A 13,246-nucleotide genomic window follows, 5' to 3' on the forward strand; every position below is an offset into this window, starting at 1 on the left:
GACATAAATTTATATTAATTGATTATACAGCAGAAAAAGTATGGAATATATACATGAAAAGCCCTCATTAGAAATGGCTTGCTTAGGCAACATCTTGTACATTGAAAGGACTTGTTAAATATTTCTTGACTTTGATTCAAGTGGCTCTGAGTATTTTTAAATATCAGCACATTGAGTTCTACAGTGATTGTAAAAGGGGCACTTTTTTGTTAATGAATGTTGAAATACAAGCCAAGGCGGACTGATTTTTTTAGTGTTGTGAATATTTCATGCCCATTATACAAGCAGCTAGTAACCGTGGTTGTCTCTGAGGGAGGAGAACTGGGGGTCAGAGCTAGACAAGAAACTCCCTTTTTATGTTGTACTCTTTTTATGTTTTTTTACTTTTTTTTTTCTTTGTGCGTATGTTTAATCTTTGGCACAGAACAAAACTAGTTACTTTTTAAAATCTGTGTCTCCAGAGGCAAACCTGGAGCTCAGGCCTATTGATACCTGCCAATTGCCACAGCTTTTCCCAGGATCCCATCCTTTCACAAGATGTTCAGCCAATCGTCATATTCTGGAATACAGGATGGGAGTGAGGGAAATTGATAGGCGTCACAGTGTCAGTCGTGATAACTCGTTTATCTGTGATGCAGACGGAATATGTGGTGGCTGGTAGTTTACACAACACTATAAACCCGCCGGCACGCCACACGAATGGCTGCCTAACTTATTAGCTGTCAAATAAAAATGTAGCAAACTCAGGACAGGCAGGGTGCAGTGAAGTCAGATACAAAGAATCAGATGAGTGCAAAGCAAATACCCTTTTTTAAAATTTTCTTTTCCTTTAGCAAGATTCCAGCTCCGTGCATGGGAACCTTTTCCCCCCTCGATTTGCATGTTCGTTTCTGGACGGGCTCCCGCCCTCATGCTCTCTAGAGTCACTGCCCTTTCTTTGATCACTTCCCAAGGCAAAGGGATGTGAAAGGCCGCCTCTGAAGCATCCCCAAAGGATGTCCCACTTTTTCAAAGTGGAATGAGTGTTGCTCTCTTCTGGGATGGTCACCTTAGACTCTCCCAGGATGACTGCTTCTAGAGGAGAGGGGACATTGACTAAAGAAGAGAGAAAGCAAGAGCTCATCAGAAGAGCAAAGAGAGCAGAGTGGAGAGGTACCTACTCTGTTGGCATCTGATGGATGAAAGGCATCCTTCATTCAATTCCAGTGCCCCTTTCTGGGAAGTGAGCTACAGGTGACTGTCCCCTCCTTTCTCTGCTTTTCACTTGCCTATTCAACAGACACTGAGCTAGGTGCTGCTGCAAATGGGGGCAAAGCCTTATTTCTTCCTTCCTCGGTTCCCCTTCTCCCCAGAGTCCATCTCAACCACTTTGAAGTTGCTTCTCTCGCCAGGTGGGCCACAGTATGCTGCTCTTCTTGGGGCTCAGGGTCTCTCCCTGGGAAGGGAGACAGTAGTGTCTGATTCCAGTTTCAACTCTAACTGGAACCTTGGAGGCAAGTGCTGCCCGTTGGAACACGTGTTCTCTTTTCCTTACTCTGCCAGTGCATGCTGCTCTGTCCACAGCTCAGTGCAAAAACATATCGTAGTGTGAGTATAAATGAATGATCTTGGTCTCCAAACTTGCCTGCACATTGGAATTTCCTTGAGAGCTTCAAAAATGAAGGATGCCTGTGTCCCCCACCCGGAGATGGTGACTTAATTGGGAATGGGTGTGACCTGGGCTTGTAGTAGATCCTCAGGCGATTCTTATGAGCGGACTAGCTCGGGAACCACTGATATAAACATAAATGGTATCCAAATTACAATCCTAATCCCTTCCATTTCAGTGCCTTCGACTAGAGCCAGGAATAATTAATCACGATTCAAACAACTTGTACTTGTGCCAGCTGCATGGAGTCGCTTTTAAAACATCTACATTTATTCTGTGCCCACCTACCCTCATGCCAAACCACTAACCAAATATAATTTAATCCATTAAAAATTACAGGGACCCACGCAGAAACTTATTTTCTAGCGTGGGGCTTGCAAAGTATTTTTTATGTAAACACAGACAATAGGTATGTTCTCTTTCATGACAGAACTGAAATAAAGCAGACCTAATTAACCCACCAAGATGCCACGTGAATACTGCCTTAGGAGGCCTATCTCTCAGCCTTATCAAAACGGCTTTTCTCTCCAGCCGTGCCCTGGTAACCTGGGAAATATAAATTTTGATTACTGATTGCTGCATTGTTAGTAACTGACTATATATCATCAGTAGCTGGTCACCAGTGTCAGCCCAGACTTAATTATCTCAGCTGAAGAGAAAGTAACCCCATGAAAGAACTGTTTTCCAATTAAAGCAGCATAGAATATGTGATTTGTCTCTCTGGCGATATCCAGTTCATACTTCTTTTCATGGTATTTGTATTGTCTTCTGTTCCTCATTACAAGCTCGGAGTTGTGAATTTCGGGCTCCCTAACAAGAAACCCGTAAATATCAGGAGGGCAGCTGTCAGACCTTTAAGAAGAATCATGAACAGTCACCACCAAATACACAACAGTAATTATAGCTTCGACTAGCAAATGCTACAGTTAGGGTTAAAGACATCTTTCAACATAACCATTTATTTTCACATGTTGCTAACCTTCTGTAGAATGTATGTACGATTATGTGTGCACCCGTACTTAATTTTTAGAAGATATTCTTTAGGGGTCAGATGTTCTACGCTTTGTCTTAACTATTGTTTCAATGACAATGAAAACATCTTTCTACTAGTACAAGAAAAAATATTTCTGGTGAAGACCTAGGCTTTTCTACGTCTTAACTCTTTATCTTCCTTATCTTCCTTGTTTTGACTGATGTTAGTTCAGTTATCCCAACCGAATGTTGGCCCACTTGCCTATCTAGGCAGTTCTTTATCCCAGGAGCAAGTACAAAAGTTTGTTTTCTCTGTGACAAAGTTGACCCTGACCACTTTGTAAACACAGGCTTTGAAGTCTGGGTTGTTTCAGGAAATATTTATTGAGCACCTACTGTATGCCAGACATGTCCTAGGCACTGAGGAAGTCTCGCTTTCATGGAGTTTATATTCCAGTGGGTTTCCATTGCATTCCTTCCCCTATGGCCCTGGGTTAGTTATTTGATATCTGTAAGCCTCAGGTGTCATGGCTGTAAAGTGAGATAATGATGTTTTCACTTCATATGGTTGTTATTAGGATTAAAAGCCCCTGGTCCAGAAAGACATATATGTGTGCTCCCGTTTTCTTCTCAATGCCCTCTGTGCTTGCGGTTGGCATTTGGAAACTTTAAGTATCCTCATGTTTTCAGCATTTTGAATTTTGTATACTTATGCATCACTTGTTTTATAAAAATACTTCCTTATTGTAGTTTCAGTTTTCCCCTTTCTTCAAAACTTGCCAACCATAGCCTTCCCTGTCTTGCACTGGAGCCGCCTACATTTTGTTTCACTTACGCATAGCTGCCATTCTGAGAAGATGGTAAAAGCTTAACCAAAATTTCATGGAAGTCTAAATTATTCCTTTTGGGGAGGGAGGGAGGGTTTCACTTTTTAGGGCCATGTCCATGTTAAAAGCAAGAGCAGCTCCTGGTCACTGGTGTTAGTCATTATCTACTTGGTTTATATCTCTCTTCCAACTACACTGCAAACACCTCAGCGGGCGGTGGATGTTACTTCTATTTATTTTCAGCCATTTAAATTGAGCATGTATTGTCTATGTTGATGAGCAAGGCACTGTCTCAGGCACTGAGGCAGGTAGAAAGGTGAGGGCTGGCTGATGTATAAGAACTTGGGAAGGAAGCAGCACTTCAGAGCTTCTGGGTCCTCTCACCTCGCAGTCCTAGGGGAGCACCCTGCCCAAGCACCTTGGTTTTCCTGCCTGCTGCCCAGGATTAACCACATACACCAGGGTTTCAGAGCACTGTCCCTAACAATAAGGTTGACAATTTCTCACAAATCGGTTGAACTGGAGGAATTTGCAAGAATGGCTCGTACTGGATTTTCTTTTGCTTTCTTTTTGTTTCTCCTTCTGATTCTTGGTATCTTGCACTATCCTTCACTGGGGCTAGGGTTTTTTTCCCAGTGCTTTCCCCATTGTACCCCGCAACCCCCACCCCACTTTTCTATCCCATTCTTCTTTCTGCCTTGGGAATGCCTACCCTTCCCTTAAGATACTATTTAAACATCACCTCCTCTGTGGGGTTTTATCTACCTGATCCCCACTGACCAGTTAATCACCAATGTCCCTCCTTTCTCCCGCATGAAAGAGCTCTATCATAACAATCAAACTGACACTATTTGTTTACTAATCTGCCCACACCACTAGACAGTGAACCTGGTAAGGAAACAGATGTTTGATGGATAAATCGCTGGATCAATGGATGAATAATTGAATACACAATCTCTGTCCTCAGAGGATTTACAACTTATGGGGGAGACGGATAGGTCAGTACCAAACTGCAAAATAAAGCACAAATACATATGTGCTATAAGAAAAATGCTACACATTTTTCTTTTTTAATTTTTCCAGAAAGGCTTAGATTTAATTTTTCCAGAAAGGCTTAGATTTACTTACATAGTTCACATCATAATGCATTGGAACCTTGAAGCAGTTATTATAGATTGCGCCAGATTTTCTTTTCTAAAGGCCTTAGTGCTAGCTGGCCTCAGAAACCCTATTATGTATATAGGCCCTGGTAACACACAGCAGACTGACATGGCGTTTATATTTGCAAATACAGACTGCTGAAATATACCGGGGGGGGGCAAAAAAATGTATACAAGTGAACACTTTGTTCAATGTTGCTCAAGCAGTAGTTCGCAGTAATCAGAAGTGTCTGGACACTGACGGTAACCACTTTGCGCACCTCTTGTAATTACAGAAGTCAAATGTGACTTGTACTACTCTTATCCGTATATATTGAGTATTACGATTTTAATAGTGTTTTCCTTTCTTACAATGTGTATGCATTTTTTTGGCACCCTCTGTACATGAAATGTAAGACACCAGTATTCGTACAGAACACCATATTCTATGAAATCCCTGACCTAGTTACATTGCTGAAAGCATAGCTTAAGTGCATGTAATGCCCAGCCCTTGGAAGAAATTGTTATCTTGAGAAAAGTAAATTTTGCATTCCCCAAGTTCTGTATTATTAAATCTGTGACCTTAATATTGCATTGGAGTAGATATTTTATTCAATTACATGGACAATGAAATAAAAACTGAGAAAGATGTAGCTGGCCTAGATTCCCTTGGGTGTGAAAAGATGATATTTATTTTATGTACTCCTGACAGTGAAGTTTAAATTGTTACTTAAAGCTCCTACCAGCAAAACAGCAACTCAAGCAGGTTAATTCTTCAGTCGTAATAGGCTTTACACATTTTGTCATTAGAGCTAAGCAATTAAACAATTCTGCCCTAAAAATGGGTGGCGTTGGATCTTCTACAATGCTGAATAAAGAAAATCTGAACATGGCTGAAAGATGAATGTTGACAAATTAAACAAATGAATTTGGGGCTTGCTAAATAAAATAAAACTGTTTCTAATGATTCAATACAAATATATTATATATATATATATATATATATATATGCATATAATAACTACATGTAGGGAAATATTTCTCACTGAAAAATTTCCAAAAGTGATCTTTTATACCCAATAGGTTCTGAAAAGTGAAAGTATCTATTAAGCTGGAGAAGGAATTCTTATCCATCGCCCTCCTGAGAGCTGATCTAGCTATGTGCTAGGAGAAAGGGCTAGGCACCATGTACTGTTTCATTTCTCTTTTGTCAAGCCAGTTGGTTCTAGTGAAGTCTAATTATTAATCGTTGGCAGAGTTAACAGCATGGCATGAAAGTCAGTAAGAACTTTCAGTTAAAGTCAACTCTGAGACCACAAAACCTTAGATAAGATTAAATTTTAACATCCAAACAGCTCTCAACTAATTTTTCTAACAGGCTGAAGTCCAACTCAAGTGTCATTAATTTAATAATGCTCCAGTCTAAATAGCACACAGCACAAGCTTACTAAAAACGAACAAAGAGGCAACTTAAGAGTACCAGAAAAGGGAGGGGGGTTAGGATACAGACTTTTCTTTAATTAACAGCTTCTTGCAGGATATAAGTTGCAGATATAATTTCGTTTAGGTCATATCATTTAAGTAAATCTCGTTGTAAAGCAATTTACACTCTTCAGGATCACCAGAGGTTAAATACCTCATCAACAAACGTGTTCCCCTTACTGCCACTTCCTTTTCCTTTCTTCATTTCCTTTCTTAACAGTTGGATACTACTCGTGTGTTTAACATAGCCCATAATCTTTCTCATTTTCCACCTTCATCCTTTGAAACCAAAAGTGAGTAACAAGCCTTCATAAGCTTCCTGCGGTGTTTCTCCCTTGCTCACCAGTATAATGCGGATTCCTGGAAGTGCCCAATTAAAGGAAAGCACAAGCAATAAACCCCAGTACTCTGCTGACCAACACCTCTCGCCTTGCCCATTCTCATTTGTCTTTACAGCATGGAGCTGATACTGTAGAAGCAGTTGATTATCAGGAAAGCCAGCTCAGGTAAATTAGCTTAATGAAACAGATGACTTTGTAGGAGTCTATCTTTGAAACTGACTAGGCTCAGATGTCCACTCAGCTAATGAGCCTGTGATAGGATCCTGGCAGAGGTGTCATCATTCTGCCACTGAAAGCCTTTCTGAAGACCTGCGTCCTATCTTTCTGTCCGAAAACTAGGCTTAGAAGCTTAATAGCTGCCAAGCTTCCAAAATGCAAACAGCAGCAGTTGCCTATCCGAGTTGTACTTGATGGTACACAAAAATGCATGGCTACTTCATAGATATTCTGGCCCACAGCAAATTAAGGATCTAAACCTTTGTGCTAGGCAGATAGCCAGGGTATTGTGGGGGACTAAGGAGGCTCTATAATTATATCCAGCCCGATAATCATCCATTCGACTGCCGTGAATGGCTGGTACCAAGGGACTTTAATTTCACTGTCCCCCTCCACCAGATAATGCCTGACCCTGTGTCACTTGGACTGTGAAACACACTGAAGGAGACAAATGAGTTTTTCTCCAACTATGTTAAATTAACTAATGGATTCTGATTATGAAACTGGCATAATAATCAGCCAAGGCTGTGCTGGTGGACCCGTATGGTGTCTAAGGGTGTTATTAACCTCAGGCATTAAAATGAAACAGCGAAAAGAATCTGGCCAGTGTGAATAAAGAATCTACTTAGTGTGAATAGTGATTAACCAAATACTATATATTTCAACCAGTTATTTTAGTGTCTTGAGACACAGCTATAAGAGCTGTTGTATGGTCTAAAACTAGAGATTAATTGAGCAATTTTAATCAGTAGTCCCACCCACCCNTTTTTTTTTTGAGTGCTGTGTCTTGTTTTCCTAATCAGAAGGTGGTTAGAATTCATATGGCTGCATGTACATCCATTTGAACTACATGTTGTAAATCTTAATAATCACTGAAAATCACCATTGTTTTACATTACTTTCTTTCATTCTAATATAAAAGGCATTATTGATTCCAGTAGGACATAATCTGTACAATAGGTGATTGTACAAGTTCCAATGTTGTAGCTAAATAGACACTCCCTGTTACACATGGTCTTAATTTTCAATATGTATTTTTCTTTTAGTCACTAAAATATTATGGGTTTCATTTTCTTGCAGCTGAAAAGATAAATGTCCTTTCCCGTGTTCCCATCATTAGTCTGTGTGTTCTGGGAGGTTAAAAAATTATAACTCAGCTGTTCCATACTTTATTAAGCCTGAAATTTGGCATCCCAGATGTGAATTTGTTTCCAAAAAGCAACAGAATCTATTTTTTTAGAGGAAAAAATATTTTAGAAGCTTAACTTAATTTAAAAAAAGATTCTTAGTGTTTTTTAAAAAATAAAATTGCATACAATTTTATTAAAGACCCTTTTGGACTTCTGAAAAGTAAAAGCCCGTATTAATCTAAATTTTTTACTTTTAAAAACAGGCTACTGAAAATGCAAAACCTGTAGAGTCTTTCATAACCAGTGACCAAAAATACCTGCTTGCCTTTATGTTAGGTGATGTATTTTCAGAAGGGCTCCCTCTGCCCAAGGGTAATTTATTTTTGCAAAATAATAACACTGTATTGTGTGTTTACCATGCGCCAAGCTCAGATCTATCTCTGTGTGTGTAATGACTCACTTAATCTTCACCACACACTGAGATACATCCTATTATTATCCCCATTTCACAGGTGAGGAGACTTCCTAAGGTCACAACACACACTGCTAAGTGGGGCAGTGTGGACTTGATCCCTGGGCAAGCTGGCTCCAAAGCCCACATCCTTAACTATTATGTGCACTGACCTCTAATCACAGACACGTCTGAAATCTTACATTCACTAAACATTTAATAAGTGCCTGCATGCAGGGCATCCTACTAGAGGTGGGGGGTGGCGGGTAAGATGCGGAGGGCCTGGGGTGGAGAAAAGGGGGAACAAAGTTTTAGAAAGAACACAGCTCCTACCACAATTGTGTGGGCCAGAGGGACATGACTGAGTGACTCTAATACGATATAATGAATCCTGCCTTTTCCACTGGCTCTTCCAATTTGGAGACCTGTGGGGCCCGGAGGTTAGTGTCTCTGAGGCATGTGGTTCCCTCTGGATGGTATAACCGCATGCCCAGGCCCCATCTACCCTGTAAAGGCCTTCCTGTCCCATTGGAGACACTTTCAAGGGCCACCCTTCTAGAAATACCCAAATCCCGGCGGTAAAAGTCCTCTCTCACCCTCACCTGTGTCACTGTGCTTGTTATTTTCCTGTAGACTCCAGTGGACATCCATAGCGATGCCTTTGGATGTGGCTGCTTTGAAAGCCTGGCTCTTAGCACTATCACACATAAGCCAATTGTTAAAGTGTCATTAGCTGAGACCCAGACACAGATGACAGATGTAAACAGTTTATAATTTACAAAGTGCAGGGTCAGGTTTCGCCATGCTCTCTGCCAACAGCAGCTCAGGCATACCTTGGCTTGGCCGTGTGTATGCACCGTACACATTCTAACAGGATTTTTTTTAAACAAATCCTATAATGCACCTATTTGGTCAAGTTTTGTCTATTTGAGTCCCTTTAGCTGTTCATTCACACTATGCATAGCCATTGATCAACTTCTAAGGTAACATTTCAAAATGCCCTGTGCAACTAAATAAACGCACGTGCCTTGGAATACTCTTCGTGCACTGCCTTTCTGCTCTGTGCTGCAGATTTCCTCCTTTGTTTTTCCTTTTTTTAACCCATGGGGCTGCTGTGCATTCGAGATGGCAGGTGGGAACGGTGAGCCTCTGAGACCTGCCCTTGTTGCTCTGTGCACAGATGTGGGATTCCTGACGCCTTTTAGCCTATCCTACTTAGCTGCCTTGTGCATCTCTCAGTGCTGACATGTTTCAGTAAAACTTTGACTAACTGGAATACTTGGGGGATGGGGGGTTCTGGTTGAATGATGTCCTGGTTAAACCGAAAGTTATTTAGAAAGCCCTTGTTATTGAAAATCTTTCCAAAGTACATCAGCACATTTTTCTCTAGAGTGAGGCAGCACTGCTGGGGAAAATTGTACATAGCTGTTTGGAAGGGCTTCGAAACAAATTTAGCAGAGCTGCTAACTGATCTTCAGTCCTTTCTCTTCCTAGAAAGCAGCCCCTCTTCTCCCGATTGATGAGGCAGCTAGGATTCCAAACCCTTCCTACTCTCTCCAAAATCTCTTTCCCTTCTCTAGCCAGAGGCTTCCTTTCCTACCAGGTGGATAAAACAAAGGCCACGAGGCCATCAGCCTTCATCTTCCCTTCCTCCACCTCCAGGCTTCACTCCTTTCACTCTCCACTTGCGTCCAAGGCTGACCCCTCCTTCATCCGTGTTCGGGATCATTCTCTCCAACCTCCCCAGAGGCTGCCCATCTTGGTGCCCCTCTTCTGATAGTTTCATTCCCTCCCTATCCACAGACATGCCCATAAACAGGCCTGTCTCCCTCCTCCAACCAAACCTTTCCCCCCACCTTCCCTTCCCCTGAAGGCTAAGTCCTTCCTTCATTACCAAACACCTTGCAAGGTTAGCACAGCCGCGACTTGCATTTACTTCCTAAACTTCCATCCACTCCGCAGCTATATTTCCCTTTTCCTGTAAGCCCACCAATGCTGCCCTCACCAAGGCCATCAATGGCTAGCGACCAAATCCAATGGCTTTATCTCAGCAAGCCCTGTTGATTCTTCTTAAACATAGTGAACATTCCTTCCTTTCTCTTCAACTCTGCTGCCACCACCGTTTTGCTGAACTTCGTGTGTAGAGAGCATAAATCAGGTCCTGTCACTCCCCTTCACTGCTTCCCTGGGCACTTGGAACAGCATGCAGGCTTCCCTACACTGGCCCACAGTCCTGCAAGCTCAGCTCCTGGGAGCCCTGCCCCCTCCTTCACCACTGTACTTGGGTCCTCAAGTACCCTAGAGCTCCTTGCCTGGAGGTTCCCTCTAACTAGACAGCTCTCCCTCCTCCCCCCTGCAGGTCTTAGTCCAGATGTTACCGCCTTGGAGGGACCTTCTGTGACCAAACCATCTCTGTGGGTTCCAGACACCCCCTCCTCACCACAGTGCTGCTTTTTCATGGCGCCCTGTCCTTTCCCTTTGTGCTAGTGACCACAAGTTATAGTGGGAAACGTACTCATGTGCTTACAGGTTGAATTACCCTTTGCCCCCACTAGATAGATGTGTGACCTGAATCCTTGGGTCATTCATGTCCTGTTTATTCACTCCCAGGCCCCAGTGCCGAGCCCTGTATCAGTCACATAGTTACTGTATGACTGAATGAACAAATGAAGACTTTATGCTGTCACCACAGAGGGTCTTTCTAGGAGGACTACCGAAACCTAACCAGAGACATAGCGCAATAAAGAACAACTGAAGAGATTCCCATTTTAAGTTTTCTAGCATTTGAAATGCCGTACTCATCTTTACATGTATGTCAATCAGGCCACTCAGCCCGGAGGAGAAAAGCACTTAGCATACTACAAATATACATCCTTTTATAGAAATGAGGCTTGAAAGCAAACCACAGACCTTGTGTGGAGAGTAGTGATGAAGGTGGCCTGAAAGAGGACCGTGGCCTTGGCGATGGGACGGAACAAGCACACTGGAGGAGTGCAGAGTGCAAAGGAGAAGTAACTCTGACGATGGGGGTGATTTTACCCAGCCAGGGAGGCGGAAGCGCGACCAAGTCATAAGGTCACTGACCTGGCCCGAAACGGGGAAACTGGGTAGCAAGTGGGACACAGAAGTGCAAGGCTGCATAAACACAAAGTTGGCTTTATGTGGTGAGGGGAAGGAGACAGGAAGGATTTGGGTGGAGACGGTTCGAAACTGCAGTGATGAGCAAAAGGCACGGTGGCATAGGTAGGCTGTTGTGAGCATATATGAGTGAGCAGTGGGAGTTTCTTGATAGGCATGTGATCTTTGGATTTTGAATCTTTAGAAACAGCGATCAAGGTACTATCACAGTTATCCTGACGTACTGAGTCAGAAACGCAGGGTGATGGGGTTGATGACGTTTCCGAGTATCAGGTGGGGATGTAAACCGCAGGAAAGAAGGCTGCTGCCAACCTGAGGGAGATAATGAGTAACAACCACAGACTGGGGTTCAGCTAGATCTGTGAAGCACCCCCCGTTACGGTGATGTCCTGTTCATCCCAGGAGGGCGAGTGCTGAGCTGAGGGAGAAGCTGGAAATATGCAGCACCTTTCAACAAACGTTTACCGTTTAAATAGGTCATGTTATAATTACAGGCATGGAGCTTTGGCTTCAGGGACTCCTGTAAATTTTATAAGACATTACACACACTCCCTTAGTTTTTCATCAATACAGATTTTTCTATACAGAGACTCTTTAAAGCAGGGGTCTCTTATGTCATTCTAAAGCAAGAAGATATGCTGGTAATTTTGCACAGCCTTTTAGTTTTTAGGCATTTTTAAAAACACTAAAAAAAAAAAGGAAATTAAATGCCCATCCCCAAATAACTCAATCCTATTTACCCAAAAGGAAATGATTTCAGATAAAGATGCCCATCTGGCTTTTAGTTCAGTCGCTCTGTCTACCTGTAAGGAACAAAATAACTTCCTTTGGATAGAAAAGTTCTCTAGAATCATCACTTAGAAAACACTTTAGACAGAGTGGTGAAGCAGCAACCGACACCAGTAAATTTGCTGTCCTCTCCCTCTGCCCCCCTGTTGCAATTAGATTAATTCTTTGGTATTATTTTAAGAGTGATTAGAATTTAATTTCAGTTAGGAAGAGCGGGAGTCCATTGTTTACTTACAAACAAACAAAAGAAGCCTCTCCCAGCATTAGGATTCCTGCTTGGCTGGTTTGAAATAGATGAGGCTGAGCAGATATTTACCATCAGCTTGGTGAAGAAAGGGACATTGTCCTGGGGAGCTGGAGCCCTGGGAACTCAGTCCACACAGCGATGCCTTGCTAACTGGGAGTGGACTATGACCAATCAAAGTCTCACTGTACATTTCTCAGAGGTGGGACCAAAACAGGAAAAGAAACAAGTCCCTAAGTGCCAGCATGTTGGGAAGACTTCATTGCAATAAAATTGTGAAGCAAGCGCCGGCAGGCAAACAACAAAAAAACAACAAACTGCAATATGCTTATCAGGGTTTGACCAAGGAAAAAGGCCCCCCATCTTTCAGAGCATTCTGGCAAGGATCCCAGGTCCTCAGTCTCCCGAGTAAGCTCCGTGTGCAGTGTTTCCTTCAGGTACTGCATTGTCAGCGACAGGCGCGACGAGAGGTTCTCAGCAGTCAAGGAGCAGCTGCACAATGCAAGCAGCCTCTGAATGGTCGGGGAGCTTTTATTCAGACCTCATGTGATTAAAAAAAAAAGAAAAAACCCCACAAAACTGGTGTTCTTTTGTGCTTTACAAAGGCAGGACTTTTCTGGCTCCAAGTTTAAGACTCATGGGTTATTAGAAGAGGCAAGAGAGTCAATGTATTAGTATGTGTGGAAAAAAAAGAATAGGTGCTCCTTAAAAATCAAGTCCATAATAAGAGCAGTTCGGAATTTGGAACACCTACCTAGCTAGAAGCAGTTCCAACAGCAGTTCCAAGGTAAGTATTTTGACTCGTGTGTTTTTTATGGAAATCTTTTGGTAACAATCTCTCTCTCTCTCTCTCTCTCTCTCTCTCTCTC

At 42.4% G+C, this 13,246-nt stretch overlaps 1 protein-coding gene across 4 annotated transcripts in view; it reads right to left on the reverse strand.

The window, feature by feature from the left end:
* Positions 1–13,246, reverse strand: part of SEMA6A (semaphorin 6A) — a 127,385-nt gene that overhangs the window by 77,525 nt on the left and 36,614 nt on the right. Inside the window, exon 1 of one of the 4 annotated variants that reach the window (XM_019651248.1) lies at positions 12,369–12,498. The exons of the other annotated variants lie outside the window; for them this stretch is intronic. The gene's annotated coding sequence lies outside the window, so the exon portion shown is untranslated. Of the gene's footprint in view, positions 1–12,368; positions 12,499–13,246 lie in introns of those variants that run through there. 4 annotated transcript variants of the gene reach the window in all.

Source organism: Hipposideros armiger, unplaced genomic scaffold, assembly GCF_001890085.2.
Source record: "Hipposideros armiger isolate ML-2016 unplaced genomic scaffold, ASM189008v1 scaffold_156, whole genome shotgun sequence".
Taxonomy (NCBI): Eukaryota; Metazoa; Chordata; class Mammalia; order Chiroptera; family Hipposideridae; genus Hipposideros; species Hipposideros armiger.